This window comes from Notolepis coatsorum, assembly GCF_963971535.1.
Source record: "Notolepis coatsorum genome assembly, chromosome: 5".
Lineage (NCBI taxonomy): Eukaryota > Metazoa > Chordata > Actinopteri > Aulopiformes > Paralepididae > Notolepis > Notolepis coatsorum.
The window spans coordinates 135,683,026-135,700,525 of NC_140169.1; the positions used below are offsets into that span (position 1 = coordinate 135,683,026).

The following is a 17,500-nucleotide window of genomic DNA, read 5'->3' on the forward strand; positions in this document are numbered from 1 at the left end:
GAGAGATAGAGAGAGATATGAGAGAGAGATGAGAGAGAGAGAGAGAGAGAGAGAGAATGAGAGAGATGAGAGATGAGAGAGATGAGAGAGAGAGTTGAGAGAGAGAGAGAGAGAGAGAGAGAGAGAGAGAGAGAGAGAGAGAGAGCCGGCTAAGGCCCCGGCTCACACGTCAACAGGACAAATGATGATGGGGGTCAGGGGTCAAATAGCCCAGTCAGGAAATGAAAGAGACCAATCTGGCGGCCGTCCACAGTGTGTCATCACACCCGGCCGCTTCAAACGACTGCTGGCTGTGAATAACCACAACAAGTCATATTGGGTTCGACGCGACAACAAGGAAAGAGGACAAAGAAATCAGGTAGAACTTGTCGTTTTATCGAGGAGACTCAACGGATCACATTTAGGGTCAAATCTAAAAAAAGTTTAAAAGCCTGTCGGATCAGCCCAGCGAGGTCTATAGGTAGGTAGCAGCAGGCGCGGGGGGCTCCTTCCGGAGCGAGAGGTCGTGTCCACCCCCCCCCCCCCTTTTTTTGGACGCGGTCTGGAGGAGCAGCAGCCGGATGTCCCGCGGATCAACCAGCCGGAGCTGACACGCCGGAATTCCCGACCAGGATGTGGGCCGGGCCCTGGCGAGGTGGCAGCCGCCAGCCGGTGGGAAGCGTTCGAGTGTAACCGGATAACGACTCGCTCACCTCAAAGGTTACACGGTTCCCCCTGCCCCCCTCCCTCCCTCCATGCTCTCTCAACCCAAGTGGAACCCAAGCGTACCTCTTCCGCCTGCCCTGTGTGTTACATTACATTACGACTGATTAACGACGGGGGACGGTGAACTGAACAGAACAAACCTGCCACGTTCTGGACGGTATCTTGTTATGATGCCATGGTTATTATTTATGAGATGTGTTTGAGTCAATGATACAGCGTTTTGTTTATGTGGAAGGAATAATCCAATGTGGCTGATTTGACTATTGCATGATGAGTGTACGCCCTCGACATATTAATAGGAGTCTAATTAAATGTGTGTGTAATGATATATATATATCCATCTCTACCAAAAAGAAGTTAAAATAAAAAAAGACTAGTAGACTCTTAAAGGGACACCAAATTGTTTGTATTTATATATTTGTCTTTTTCTTTTTAATGCATTTATTTATTTAAGGCTGGCTTTCTGTCAGAGATGATTTTCCTGCCCTGAGTGAGTCTGCCCTAGTGTGCAGACGAGTACATTCTGCAGTGTGTGTGCGTGCGTGTGTGTGTGTGTGTGTGTGTGTGTGCGTGTGTGCGCGTGTGCGCGTGTAACAAACCCTGGTCTGTCCGACATGCTGTCATTCTCAAGCGGGGTTACCAATGTCTCTCTCTCTCTGTTCCCTCCAAAGAGTTCCATTATGGTTCCTTCCCAGAGGGCTTGTTTTGAGTCCATGTGCGACGCTGAAATCCTTCCCCCCACCCCCCTCCTCTGACATGGAAGCTCCGTGATAGACAGGCCCCCCATTAGCCCCGGCTTTGATTCCCTGTCTGGGTGATTAGCTGAGCAGGGGGCCCTCGGAGTGAGAGGTGCTGAGGAGGGAGGGGGCCGGGAGGTGGAGGAGGGGGGGGGGGGGGCTCATAGTGCACACAGGGAGATCTACACACTGAGGCCAACACACACACACACACACACACACGCACACACACACGCACGCACACACACACACACACACACACACACACACACACACACACAGGGAGATCTACACACTGAGGCCAACACACACACACACACACACACACACACACACACACACACACACACACACACACACACACACACACACAGGGAGATCTACACACTGAGGCCAACACGCACACACACACACACACACGCACACACACACGCACACACACACGCACACGCACACAGACCCAGCACGCTGTAGCCAACACACACACACACATGCACGCACACACGCACGCACGCACACACACACACACACACACACACACACACACACACACACACACACACACACACACACACACATACACACAGGATCTATGCAGAAGATTAAAAGAGGATTCCTCAGGTCTGACCTCTTCTGTCTCTCATTAGCAAACCTGAAACAGACAGGCATGGGACGACATACAGAGAGAGAGAGAGAGAGAGAGAGAGAGAGAGAGAGAGAGAGAGAGAGAGAGAGAGAGGGAGAGAGAGAGAGAGGGATAGAGAGAGAGAGAGAGAGAGAGAGGGATAGAGAGAGAGGGATAGAGAGGGAAATGGGGGTATCGGGAGAGAGGGAGGGAGGGAGAGAGAGGAAGGAAGGAAGAGAGGGAAAGGGAGGGAAAAGAGAAAGAGAGAGTGGGAGGGAGGGAGGCATGAGAGACGAAATACAGATTACCTTTGACCTTTGCCCTCACCCCCCAGAAGCCTCTACACACCACCACCCCTCCATCCTCCCCATCCGACCGTGACCATGGGAGAGAAGGGCCATGGAGGAAGAGGGTGGAGCTTCCTGCTCCAGAGAGCTCTGATTGGTCACAGTGAGGAGGAACTCAGACCCAGTGTTTGGTGCCCAAAGGAGGGAGAGGATACTGTCATGACCGGCCCAAAGCCACGTCACAGAGTAGAAACAAACCAGGTCGTAGAAGGTCAACCAAATACTTATTAGCGCATGTCAGTATGTGAAGTATACATACTAACATAGTAGGGGTGCAAAGGTACACGTATCCGTACCGAACCGAACCGTTTCAGTGTGTACCGAACGAATACAACGGTATGTTAACCACTAACGACCGCCCACCAGGTACTATTTTTTTCACAATCTAATATAATAATAATTATTTGTTCTTGTCTTTACAAGTCGACTATTCATTTCAATATAGAATATATTCGTTGACAGCCCTGCAACAAGTACAATTAGTTACTGCACACCAGGGTTTCCGTTAGAATTTTTTTTTGCAGGTCCGAGTGTCCGGTAGATTTCAATCTACCGGACAAATGGGATAAATTCCGGTCAGAGTTTATATTGAGCTTAAAAACAATTGATAGGCCTATATAAAGAATGACATCATCAAGGCATTTATAATATTTTAACTTAAAACTATGCTACTTTTGCGTATATACAGTCATTAATATATTCCAAATAAAATAAGTCCCTCGAGACTGCGTGCTGCTGCCGACTTGAGGTGTCGGTGGGCAGTCTGCCCGACCTTAATAAACAGCAGTCTGTTATAATCACATTTTTATGAGCTAACGAATTCCGTTATATTGGACATTTGTATTAATTATATCAAGCGAAGAACTGAGAAATTTGGCAGAGAGACGGCAACATTATCGTGGGTTTGCGTGATGTATATCTCCACCTCCCAACGACTTGGTGCTGGTCATAATGTCCGGTGAAAACAACTCCCTCCAAGCACAACTTGACCACCCGAACCGTACCAAAACAGGCCAAAATTAAATAGCCCATGCGACGAACGATTCATTACATTCGTTTCATCGTTGCTCCACCAAGCAGCCGGTCCAACAATATCAGCGCGAGCCGGCCAGCCGCCTGCAGTTAGTTTGCAAGAAGCATCCAGCTGCAGACCCGCAGAGCAGCTTTCCAGGTCTGGGGACCGCACTGTGCCAGCAAAGCTGGTGGGTTCTGTGGGTCTGCAGCTGCATGCCTTCCGCAAATCCAGCAGCAAGCTCTCACTGACACAGTCGTCATTACCAGACCGGCTGCTTGGCGAAGCAACGACAACAAACGCAATGATTGTTTCGTTCATCGCATAGGCCACCCAACTCCAGCCCATCCAAATACAATTCAAATAATCAAACTGTGCCCAGAGGGAACTATTTTCACCGGACACTATGACCGGAGAGATTAAATTTGTCGGACTTCAACAGATTTTGCCGGCCAAATACCGGTAATTACCGGCTAACGGAAACGCTGCTGCACACTACATCACCCCTGAGTGGAACATGGAAAGCCAAACTTTCCCCCCAATGTACCGAAAACCCGTACCGAACCTTGACTTCAAAACCGTGGTACGTACCGAAGCGTGGTTTTTGTGTACCGTTACACCCCTATAACATCATAGACTAATAGGCAAGAGACGAATACAACCAGCTGGGCCACACAGTGGACACCGAGTCCTCCGGCACTCCTTGTGTCAGGAGTGGCGATCCAAGACGTGTCACAGACAGTACCAGAGGAGTACCAGGAGGAGGAAGTACCTGGGGTCTCAGGACGTCGATGGTATTAAGTTTCTTAGCGTGAGTCACGGACTGGAAATGTTGGAACAGCTCTGGGGACCGAGCCAGCCTTTCCTTAACATGACCTCTTAGTCACAAACGCAGGCCTGAGGTCAGTGACCCCCGTACACAGGAACTGTGCTGAGAAGGGCCGAGTCATCTATCATCAGTGTTCGGTGTCGGTGTGTGTGTGTGTGTGCGTGTGTGTGTGCGTGCGTGTGTGTGTGTGTGTGTGTGTACGTGTGTGTACGTGTGTGTACGTGTGTGTGTACCGTACTGATGTCACCTCTACAGGACATCATTGTTTTCTTTGGCCTCCCTCACTTCAGATCATAACACTGAGCACACACACACACACACACACACACACACACACACACACACACACACACACACACACACACACATGAATACACTCTCGACAAACACACACACCTTTCCCAGAACACAACACCGTTCCTAGGAGTCCTCCTCCGCGCCCACGCACAGCTCTTCCTGGAATTCCCATGATAATGGCGGGTGGACAGGACAAGGCCGTCTCCTCTTCCACCCCTTAGTCACCAGCGACGCCCACCATTTGGTTAAGGGAGGCTAAAGTACATTGTCATGGGATTAAAGCCGTCCGTATAATAGCCTACTGTCGCACGTTAAGACGCTCTGATGTGGTGAAAGGAGCGACGCACACGCCATCAAGCTCTGGCGGAGAGCCCCCTGCCTTTACAATGTGATACAGGACTGTTCGGTTGACGCACACACACACACACACACACACAGAAACACACACTCACACACACACACGCACACACACACACACACACACACACACACACACACACACACACACAGAAACACACACTCACACACACACACACACACACACACACACACACACACACACACACACACACACACACACACACACACACACACACACACTCGATCAGTGTACTTCATATACAGTGTGTGTGTGTGTGTGTGTGTGTGCAAGTTGATATCAGATAATTGGACGTGTCGGAGACAAAGGGGGCATGAAACCCACCCCGTGGAGCCTGTTTCGGCATGTCACCACACGGTGAGTGCCCCGTGTATCACTTCCTGCCATTCAAAGCGAGCGCCTGGCTGGCGAACCCGACCGGCGTGTTACGATATATACGCAGAAGACGCCTCCAGCTCCCCGTCGTGGCGACCGCGGCAAACGTTTCCCTTTAGCCGGTGAGACGCTGTGAGAAACACGGCAACGATGTACGGCGCTCTCTCTCTCTACCGGAGCTGCCGTTTGACACCGGCCATGCTTCACGTGCTTAGATGCTATCACACTGCTGTAGATACTAGGGCTGACCCCTATTAATCGATTAGTCGACTAATCGGTCGAAAGGAGCCGTAGTCGACTGGCCAACCTCTTAGTCGAATACAATAAAAAAAAAAGAATTATAATAATAATAATAATAATAATATTTAAAATTAATAAAGAGGCCTAGAAGCGTGGCTAACGCTAATGGCACGCATACCAGAGGCTAACTGCCTACGAAAACAGGCACAGAGGCACTGAAAGAGGATTTCACCCATCTAATGAACACACTAGACTAGACAAATATCAAGATGTATCCATCAGTGGACCAATTGCATGCTTTTGCAGAGGACAAGAAGCCTTCAGTCGACTCCTTCAGACATTAAGCACCCCCCACAGCCCAAATGGAATGATAAAAAAAATATATATATATATATTATATATATATATATTTTTTAAGTCGACCAATAGTCGACTAACGGCAAATTTTGGCCAATCCTAGTCGACCATCCAAATCCTTAGTCGGGGACAGCCCTAGTAGATGCTATCCCACTGCTGTAGATACTAGTAGATACTATCCCACTGCTGTAGATACTAGTAGATACTATCACACTGCTGTAGATACTAGTAGATACTATCACACTGCTGTAGATACTAGTAGATACTATCACACTGATGTATAGATACTAGTAGATAACTGAAGTGATAACTGTCTCCTCCTGCTTGTTGATAACACAAAAACAAAAACGAAAACGAACGCAAAAAACGAACGAAAAAAACGAAAACGAACTGAAACGAAAACGAACACAAAAAACAAACGCACAAAAAAGAATGCAAAAAAAATTACAAAAAAAAAATTACGCAAAAAACAAACGCAAAAAATGAATGCAAAAAAACGAAAATTATAACGAAAACGAAGGGAAAAAAAATGTACGCAAAAAAGAACGCAAAAAACGATCACAAAAAACAAAAACTAAAGCTAAAACTAAAACGAACTAAAACGAAAACGAATGCAAAAAAAGAACGCAAAAAAACGAACGCAAAAAAAAGAACGCAAAAAACGATCACAAAAAACAAAAACTAAAGCTAAAACTAAAACGAACTAAAACGAAAACGAATGCAAAAAAAGAACGCAAAAAAACGAACGCAAAAAAAGAATGCAAAAAACGAACGCAAAAAGCGAACGAAAAAAATGAAGACGATAACGAACGCAAAAAACGAAAACAAAAACGAACTAAAACTAAAACAAACGCAAAAAACGAAAATTATAACGAAAACGAACGGAAAAAAATTTACGAAAAAAAAGAACGCAAAAAAACGATCACAAAAAACAAAAACTAAAACGATAGTAGATACTGCTGTGTAGATACTAGTAGATACTATCACACTGCTGTAGATACTAGTAGATACTATCACACTGCTGTAGATACTAGTAGATACTATCACACTGCTGTAGATACTAGTAGATACTATCACACTGCTGTAGATACTAGTAGATACTATCACACTGCTGTAGATACTAGTAGATAACTGAAGTGATAACTGTCTCCTCCTGCTTGTTGATAACACAAAAACAAAAACGAACGCAAAACAACGAACGAAAAAAAACGAACGCAAAAAACGAACGAAAAAAACGAAAACGAACTGAAACGAAAACGAAAACGAACAAAAAAAACGAACGCACAAAAAAGAATGCAAAAAAAATTAAAAAAAAAGATTACGCAAAAAAGAAACGCAAAAAATGAATGCAAAAAACGAAAATTATAACGAAAACGAACGGAAAAAAATTTACACAAAAAAGAACGCAAAAAACGATCACAAAAAACTAAAACTAAAGCTAAAACGAACTAAAACGAACGCAAAAAAACGAACGCAAAAAAACGAACGCAAAAAAAGAATGCAAAAAACGAACGAAAAAAACGAACGAGAAAAACGAAGACGATAACGAACGCAAAAAACTAAAACAAAAACGAACTAAAACTAAAACGAACGCAAAAAAAATAACACAAAAAACGAAAATTATAACGAAAACGAACGGAAAAAATTTACGAAAAAAGGAACGCAAAAAAACGATCACAAAAAACTAAAACTAAAACGATAGTAGATACTGCTGTATAGATACTAGTAGATACTATCACACTGCTGTAGATACTAGTAGATACTATCACACTTCTGTATAGATACTAGTAGATACTATCACACTGCTGTATAGATACTAGTAGATACTATCACACTGCTGTGTAGATACTAGTAGATACTATCACACTGCTGTGTAGATACTAGTAGATACTATCACACTGCTGTAGATACTAGTAGATACTATCACACTGCTGTAGATACTAGTAGATACTATCACACTGCTGTATAGATACTAGTAGATACTATCCCACTGATACTAGTAGATACTATCACACTGCTGTAGATACTAGTAGATACTATCACACTGCTGTAGATACTAGTAGATACTATCCCACTGCTGTAGATACTAGTAGATACTATCACACTGCTGTATAGATACTAGTAGATAACTGAAGTGATAACTGTCTCCTCCTGCTTGTTGATAACACAAAAACAAAAACGAACTAAAAACAACGAAAGAAAAAAAACGAACGCAAAAAATTAACGAAAAAAACGAAAACGAACTGAAACGAAAACGAACACAAAAAACGAACACACAAAAAAGAACGCAAAAAAATTACAAAAAAATAATTATGCAAAAAAAATACGCAAAAAATGAATGCAAAAAACGAAAATGATAACGAAAACGAACGAAAAAAAATGTACGCAAAAAAGAACGCAAAAAACGATCACAAAAAACAAAAACTAAAGCTAAAACTAAAACGAACTAAAACTAAAACGCACGCAAAAAAACGAACGCAAAAAAAGAATGCAAAAAACTAACGAAAAAAACGAAGACGATAACGAACGCAAAAAACGAAAACAAAAACGAACTAAAACTAAAACGAACGCAAAAGAAATAACACAAAAAACGAAAATTATAACGAAAACGAACGCAAAAAAAATTACGAAAAAAAAGAACGAAAAAAAAGAACGCAAAAAACGATCACAAAAAACAAAAACTAAAACTAAAGCTAAAACTAAAACGATAGTAGATACTGCTGTATAGATACTAGTAGATACTATCCCACTGCTGTAGATACTAGTAGATACTATCACACTGCTGTAGATACTAGTAGATACTATCACACTGCTGTAGATACTAGTAGATACTATCCCACTGCTGTAGATACTAGTTGATACTATCACACTGCTGTAGATACTAGTAGATACTATCACACTGCTGTATAGATACTAGTAGATACTATCACACTGCTGTATAGATACTAGTAGATACTATCACACTGCTGTATAGATACTAGTAGATACTATCACACTGCTGTATAGATACTAGTAGATACTATCACACTGATACTAGTAGATACTATCACACTGCTGTATAGATACTAGTAGATACTATCACACTGATACTAGTAGATACTATCCCACTGCTGTAGATACTAGTAGATACTATCACACTGCTGTAGATACTAGTAGATACTATCACACTGCTGTAGATACTAGTAGATACTATCACACTGCTGTAGATACTAGTAGATACTATCACACTGCTGTATAGATACTAGTAGATAACTGAAGTGATAACTGTCTCCGCCTGCTTGTTGATAACACAAAAACGAAAACGAACTAAAAACATCGAAAGAAAAAAAACGAACGCAAAAAATTAACGAAAAAAACGAAAACGAACTGAAACGAAAACAAAAAAGAATGCAAAAAAATTTCAAAAAAATAATTATGCAAAAAAAAAACGCAAAAAATGAATGCAAAAAACGAAAATTATAACGAAAACGAACGAAAAAAAATTTACACAAAAAAGAACGCAAAAAACGATCACAAAAAACAAAAACGAAAACTAAAACGAACTAAAACTAAAACGCACGCAAAAAAACGAACGCAAAAAAAGAATGCAAAAAACTAACGAAAAAAACGAAGACGATAACGAACGCAAAAAACAAAAACAAAAATGAACTAAAACTAAAACGAACGCAAAAGAAATAACACAAAAAACGAAAATTATAACGAAAACGAACGCAAAAAAAATTACGAAAAAAAAGAACGCAAAAAACGATCACAAAAAACAAAAACTAAAACTAAAGCTAAAACTAAAACGATAGTAGATACTGCTGTATAGATACTAGTAGATACTATCCCACTGCTGTAGATACTAGTAGATACTATCACACTGCTGTAGATACTAGTAGATACTATCACACTGCTGTAGATACTAGTAGATACTATCCCACTGCTGTAGATACTAGTTGATACTATCACACTGCTGTAGATACTAGTAGATACTATCACACTGCTGTATAGATACTAGTAGATACTATCACACTGCTGTATAGATACTAGTAGATACTATCACACTGCTGTATAGATACTAGTAGATACTATCACACTGCTGTATAGATACTAGTAGATACTATCACACTGATACTAGTAGATACTATCACACTGCTGTATAGATACTAGTAGATACTATCACACTGATACTAGTAGATACTATCCCACTGCTGTAGATACTAGTAGATACTATCACACTGCTGTAGATACTAGTAGATACTATCACACTGCTGTAGATACTAGTAGATACTATCACACTGCTGTAGATACTAGTAGATACTATCACACTGCTGTATAGATACTAGTAGATAACTGAAGTGATAACTGTCTCCGCCTGCTTGTTGATAACACAAAAACGAAAACGAACTAAAAACATCGAAAGAAAAAAAACGAACGCAAAAAATTAACGAAAAAAACGAAAACGAACTGAAACGAAAACAAAAAAGAATGCAAAAAAATTTCAAAAAAATAATTATGCAAAAAAAAAACGCAAAAAATGAATGCAAAAAACGAAAATTATAACGAAAACGAACGAAAAAAAATTTACGCAAAAAAGAACGCAAAAAACGATCACAAAAAACAAAAACTAAAACTAAAACGAACTAAAACTAAAACGCACGCAAAAAAACGAACGCAAAAAAAGAATGCAAAAAACTAACGAAAAAAACGAAGACGATAACGAACGCAAAAAACAAAAACAAAAACGAACTAAAACTAAAACGAACGCAAAAGAAATAACACAAAAAACGAAAATTATAACGAAAACGAACGCAAAAAAAATTTCGAAAAAAAAGAACGCAAAAAACGATCACAAAAAACAAAAACTAAAACTAAAGCTAAAACTAAAACGATAGTAGATACTGCTGTATAGATACTAGTAGATACTATCCCACTGCTGTAGATACTAGTAGATACTATCACACTGCTGTAGATACTAGTAGATACTATCACACTGCTGTAGATACTAGTAGATACTATCCCACTGCTGTAGATACTAGTTGATACTATCACACTGCTGTAGATACTAGTAGATACTATCACACTGCTGTATAGATACTAGTAGATACTATCACACTGCTGTATAGATACTAGTAGATACTATCACACTGCTGTATAGATACTAGTAGATACTATCACACTGCTGTATAGATACTAGTAGATACTATCACACTGATACTAGTAGATACTATCACACTGCTGTATAGATACTAGTAGATACTATCACACTGATACTAGTAGATACTATCCCACTGCTGTAGATACTAGTAGATACTATCACACTGCTGTAGATACTAGTAGATACTATCACACTGCTGTAGATACTAGTAGATACTATCACACTGCTGTATAGATACTAGTAGATAACTGAAGTGATAACTGTCTTCGCCTGCTTGTTGATAACACAAAAACGAAAACGAACTAAAAACATCGAAAGAAAAAAAACGAACGCAAAAAATGAACGAAAAAAACGAAAACGAACTGAAACGAAAACGAACACAAAAAAGAATGCAAAAAAAATTCAAAAAAATAATTATGCAAAAAAAAAACGCAAAAAATGAATGCAAAAAACGAAAATTATAACGAAAACGAACGAAAAAAATGTACGCAAAAAAGAACGCAAAAAACGATCACAAAAAACAAAAACTAAAACTAAAACGAACTAAAACTAAAACGCACGCAAAAAAACGAACGCAAAAAAAGAATGCAAAAAACTAACGGAAAAAACGAAGACGATAACGAACGCAAAAAACAAAAACAAAAACGAACTAAAACTAAAACGAACGCAAAAGAAATAACAAATTTTTTTTAAATTATAACGAAAACGAACGCAAAAAAAATTACGAAAAAAAAGAACGCAAAAAACGATCACAAAAAACAAAAACTAAAACTAAAACGATAGTAGATACTGCTGTATAGATACTAGTAGATACTATCACACTGCTGTAGATACTAGTAGATACTATCACACTGCTGTAGATACTAGTAGATACTATCACACTGCTGTAGATACTAGTAGATACTATCACACTGCTGTAGATACTAGTCGATACTATCCCACTGCTGTATAGATACTAGTAGATACTATCACACTGCTGTATAGATACTAGTAGATACTATCACACTGATACTAGTAGATACTAGTAGATACTATCACACTGCTGTAGATACTAGTAGATACTATCACACTGCTGTAGATACTAGTAGATACTATCACACTGCTGTAGATACTAGTAGATACTATCACACTGCTGTATAGATACTAGTAGATACTATCACACTGCTGTAGATACTAGTAGATACTATCACACTGCTGTATAGATACTAGTAGATACTATCACACTGCTGTAGATACTAGTAGATACTATCCCACTGCTGTATAGATACTAGTAGATACTATCACACTGCTGTAGATACTAGTAGATACTATCACACTGCTGTAGATACTAGTAGATACTATCACACTGCTGTAGATACTAGTAGATACTATCACACTGCTGTATAGATACTAGTAGATACTATCACACTGCTGTATAGATACTAGTAGATACTATCACACTGCTGTAGATACTAGTAGATAACTGAAGTGATAACTGTCTCCTCCTGCTTGTTGATAACACAAAAACGAACGCAAAACAACGAACGAAAAACAACGAAAGAAAAAAAACGAACGGAAAAAAACGAAAACGAACTGAAACGAAAACGAAAACGAACACAAAAAATGAACGCACAAAAAAGAATGCAAAAAAAATTACAAAAAAAATTTACGCAAAAAAACAAACACAAAAAATGAATGCAAAAAACGAAAATTATAACGAAAACGAACGAAAAAAAATTTACGCAAAAAAGAACGCAAAAAACGATCACAAAAAACAAAAACTAAAACTAAAACGAACTAAAACGAAAACGAACGCAAAAAAACGAACGCAAAAAAGAATGCAAAAAAAGAATGCAAAAAACTAACGCAAAAAACTAACGAAAAAAACGAAGACGATAACGAACGCAAAAAACAAAAACGAACTAAAACTAAAACGAACGCAAAAAAAATAACGCAAAAAAAATAACACAAAAAACGAAAATTATAACGAAAAGGCGCCTATGCATGATCAAAAGCCTGCCTGAACAAATGTGTTTTTAGTTGTTTTTTTAAAAGAGTTTTCCGAGGGGGCAGTTCGCAGGTCCAGGGGGAGAGCATTCCAGAGCCTTGGTGCCGTCACCTCGACGGCTCGATCACCCCTTGTTTTTAGCCTGGACCTGGGGATCACCAGGAGGTGCTGATCGGCAGATCTGAGTGAGCGGGTGTTGGTGTAGGGACGGTCGGATGAGTTCAGTGATGTAGATGGGGGCCTGACCGTGAAGTGCTCTGAAAGTGAAAGTGAGGACTTTGAAGTGAATTCTATATAGTGTACCGGGAGCCAGTGCAGGGATGCCAAAATGGGAGTGATGTGACATGATTTTTTTGACCTTGTGAGTAGCCTGGCTGCATTTTGGACCATTAGTACTAGTAGATACTATCCCACTGCTGTAGATACTATCCCACTGCTGTAGATACTATCCTGCTAGATACTTGCCGACTGGCTATCTGCTCTGCGTGCATCGAAATCACAGGGGCGTTCAGATAGAGTTACAGTGAAACTGTGTTTCATTTCTTGTTGTTGCAAATCCTAAAAACGTATAGCCTGGGATTTTATCTTGTATTGGGAACCATCGAGGTTATTGTGTCGAGTCAAGTGTTCTAACGGCACTGTCTGGCAGATAATCTTGCAAAATTTGTTTAAACTTGTTTTACTTGTAACTAGTTTCAACACAATTCTTTTTTAACAAGATTATCTTAAAAACATTTTTTTTCTTGTCTAAAGCCCCAATCCATGATTTGTTTTATCATATCAACACATGGGGTATATTCACATACATTCTTGAAGAGTTGATCTGTAGATGATTTTTGGAACTTTCTCAACCCACTAGAAGTCAGAATATAAATCTGTTTTAAAAACTTGTGTCTAGTGTTAATCTGTGCATCAAGGTTCCAGTCAATCAGCTATAGAGAATGAAAACCATTCCTATGTGTTACTGTTTGGCGATGGGGCTACTCATTTGTTCACGTCTCAATCACTGATTGGGCCTTTAATGATAATAATTTCTTCAAACAAGTCATACTATCATGAAACACGTCTACACTGTGTGTTTTCTATTGTGAAAAGCAAAGCAAAAAACGATTTGCCAATACTGCGTGAACATTTCTCTTAATATATTACGCAAGGTATGAGAGTCTCAATGCAAGATAAAATCATTCGCTAAGCTCGCCATTTTTATTTAAATATTTTCACAGTGTAGCTACAGACGTATCTGAAGCCACTGTGTTACATTTGAATCGCAGCTCCTTTGAGGCACATTCTGCCAACTATCCAAGTTGACTTCTGACTTCAGGCCTGTGCCCCCGTGTGCCTCTCATCGTGTGTGTGTGTGTGTGTGTGTGTGTGTGTGTGTGTGTGTGTGTGTGTGTGTGTGTGTGTGTGTGTGTGTGTGTGTGTGTGTGTGTGTGTGTGTGTGAACGTGGAGGGCCATTTGGATGTCAGGAGGTGTGTGTGATGATAATGAGGCAGATGAGAGAGGAGGGCTGAACTTGGCCCTCTCCTGTCCCCCCGCCCCCCCCCCCCAGCCCCCACCCCCACCCCTCACTTTGAGGGTCCTCAGCCACCGCCGAGACCTGTCCAACCCCACCCAACTACACCAAGTAAGAGGAGAGATCAAAGAAACCCTGCCTGTGTCTGTGTGCGAGTGTGTGCGAGTGTGTGTGTGTGTGGTGTGTGTGTGTGTGTGTGTGTGTGTGTGTGTGTGTGTGTGTGTGTGTGTGTGTGTGTGTGTGTGTGTGTGTGTGTGTGTGTGTCAGCCCGGTAGTCTTTAGACAGAATGTGAGCGGAACATCTAAGCGTCTTTGTAGGGAAGATCAAAAAACAACTCTACTAGCAAATCCCTTCTGCTGTATACTGTAATCTCCCCCTCCCCTCTCTCTCTCTCCCTCACCTCTCTCTCTCTCTCTCTCTCTATCTCCCTGCCCCTCTTTCTCTCTCTACCTCTTTCTGTCTCCCTCACTCGTTTCTCTTTCCCCCAACTCTATATATATTCTCTCTCTCTCTCTCTCTCTCTCTCTCTCTCTCTCTCTCTCTCTCTCTCTCTCTCTCTCTCTCTCCCTCCCTCCCTCTACCCCCCCTCTCTCCCTCTCTCTGTACAGGTGGAGGGCTCTGTGTGGATTCAGATGGTGAAGTTGCACCTTAGGCAGCTGTTCTCTCCTGTTCCTCTATCAGTGTATTAGTGTTGACCACCAAATTACTATCCCTGCTGGGCGCAAAACACACACTACAAACACAAAACACACATATTATCATCATCCACCACCCCACAAACACATGCATTCATGAATACACACACACACACACACACACACACACACACACACACACACACACACACACACACACACACACACACACACACACACACACACATACTGTACATGCACATACAAATGCACGGAGACACCCAGACACACATCTGAAGGTAAGGGAAAATACAGCATTTAAAGATAATTAACAGTATTCTCTCTGAGCTGTCACTCATTACAGCCTCAAGGCCCGAACGCACTGAGAGCCATCATTGACGGCGCTCCTCATTTGACGCTTCCCCGGTGCACTGCAGGCGTCAGGTCTGAGATGCCCACACTGCAGAACTAGTGTTTGCTGTTGCTATATTAATTGTGCAGCAGGGGGCGCTTTTTAGCTGCGACCAGCAGCTCTATATCTCACTCTGTCGGTCAGTTGGTTGGTCAGTCGACAAAAAATTTCCCCACCACAGGTTCCACCCTATAAGACGCTGAAATTGGGCATGGAGGTCAAGTGTGTGTGTGTGTGTGTGTGTATTTGTATGGGGGTGTGGCAATGGGAGTGGCCTATCTCAAAAAGGTTGCAGTTATTGCAAATTCACAATTTATTTGTAGGCAAAGTTTAATTTCGCTCTCTTGCGGCCCTAGGAAAATGACATGAGTGGCTTACTTGTTTTGGTGTGGGACTTATTATACCTCCGTGGTGGCACTATAAAGACATATAGTCATAGTGCAAGGTAGTGTATAAACATCACTATAAAGGCGTATGGCATAGTCAGGGACAGTATATAAACATCACTATAAAGGCTTATGGTCATAGTGCAAGGTAGTGTATAAACGTCACTATAAAGGCTTATTGTCATAGTGCAAGGTAGTAAATAAACATCACTATAAAGGCTTATGGTCATAGTGCAAGGTAGTGTATAAACATCACTATAAAGGCTTATGGTCATAGTGCGAGGTAGTGTATAAACATCACTATAAAGGCTTATGGTCATAGTGTGAGGTAGTGTATAAACATCACTATAAAGGCTTATGGTCATAGTGCAAGGTAGTGTATAAACATCACTATAAAGGCGTATGGCATAGTCAGGGACAGTATATAAACATCACTATAAAGGCTTATTGTCATAGTGCAAGGTAGTGTATAAACATCACTATAAAGGCTTATAGTCATAGTGCAAGGTAGTGTATAAACGTCACTATAAAGGCTTATGGTCATAGTGCAAGGTAGTGTATAAACATCACTATAAAGGTGTATGGTCATAGTGCACGGTAGTGTATAAACGTCACTATAAAGGCTTATTGTCATAGTGCAAGGTAGTGTATAAACGTCACTATAAAGGCTTATGGCATAGTGAAGGACAGGGTATAAACATCACTGCTAGTTCTATGGAGTAAACATTGGCTGATGACATGTGGACATTGAAAACAAGACGACTGAAATAGACTGAAAACGGAACAACTGCACTGGATAAAAATAGCAACTGGAGGACATGGCTTCTGCAAATGTAGCTACTGCCAGCAATACGGTCAGTCTGATACTCTTTATTTTCAAGGCCTTGGGTTAGCGGTGATACTTTTTCTAGTCTGTAGTTGGGCAGCATATATCACTAGCCTAGTAATGCTAGCTTCATAATAGGCTTCATAATGCTAATTATACACCATCAGTTTGAGCTTAAAAAATGATATTTTAAACCATTCCGCACTAATATGCCCATCTGTGCCAGTTAAATGCGAAAGCATGCTGTGATTGGAATTTGTGAGGAGAATCCAGCTTTTTAGGTTAAGGTCACTCGCTAAATTTCTACCGTTTTATGACAGGTTCATGCCCTAATGATCATCGATTATTAACAGGAGTGTAAGTCCATTTGGAAAGTTTCTTTCAAATGTGCAGCCCTAATTCTGAGCGAGTGAACATTAAAATCTTCATTGAATCTACGTAACACAATGTGACTGTAAACCATAGCCTTTTAATTGTCTCGACCGAAACATTTCCCCCTGATATTCCAGCCCCACGACAGAGAACCTGAGCCTTTCTTACATGCCTGGGTCTAATAGGTCTGCTTTGCTGTAATTTGAGAAATGTTCTTTCAACTAGTTGGGCAGGGCGGGCGGCTACAAGCTTGTTTGAGCGACAGGGTAACTGAAGGAATTCTCCGTCCCTGAGTAAATAAATTGGCTTTCCCAGTGCAAA

General features: G+C 40.9%; 1 protein-coding gene across 1 annotated transcript in view; it reads right to left on the reverse strand.

Moving 5' to 3' along the window:
- The window catches only part of LOC311228371 (protein eva-1 homolog C-like), a 100,157-nt gene that overhangs the window by 4,010 nt on the left and 78,647 nt on the right, over positions 1 to 17,500 (reverse strand). The gene's annotated exons all lie outside the window — the stretch shown is intronic.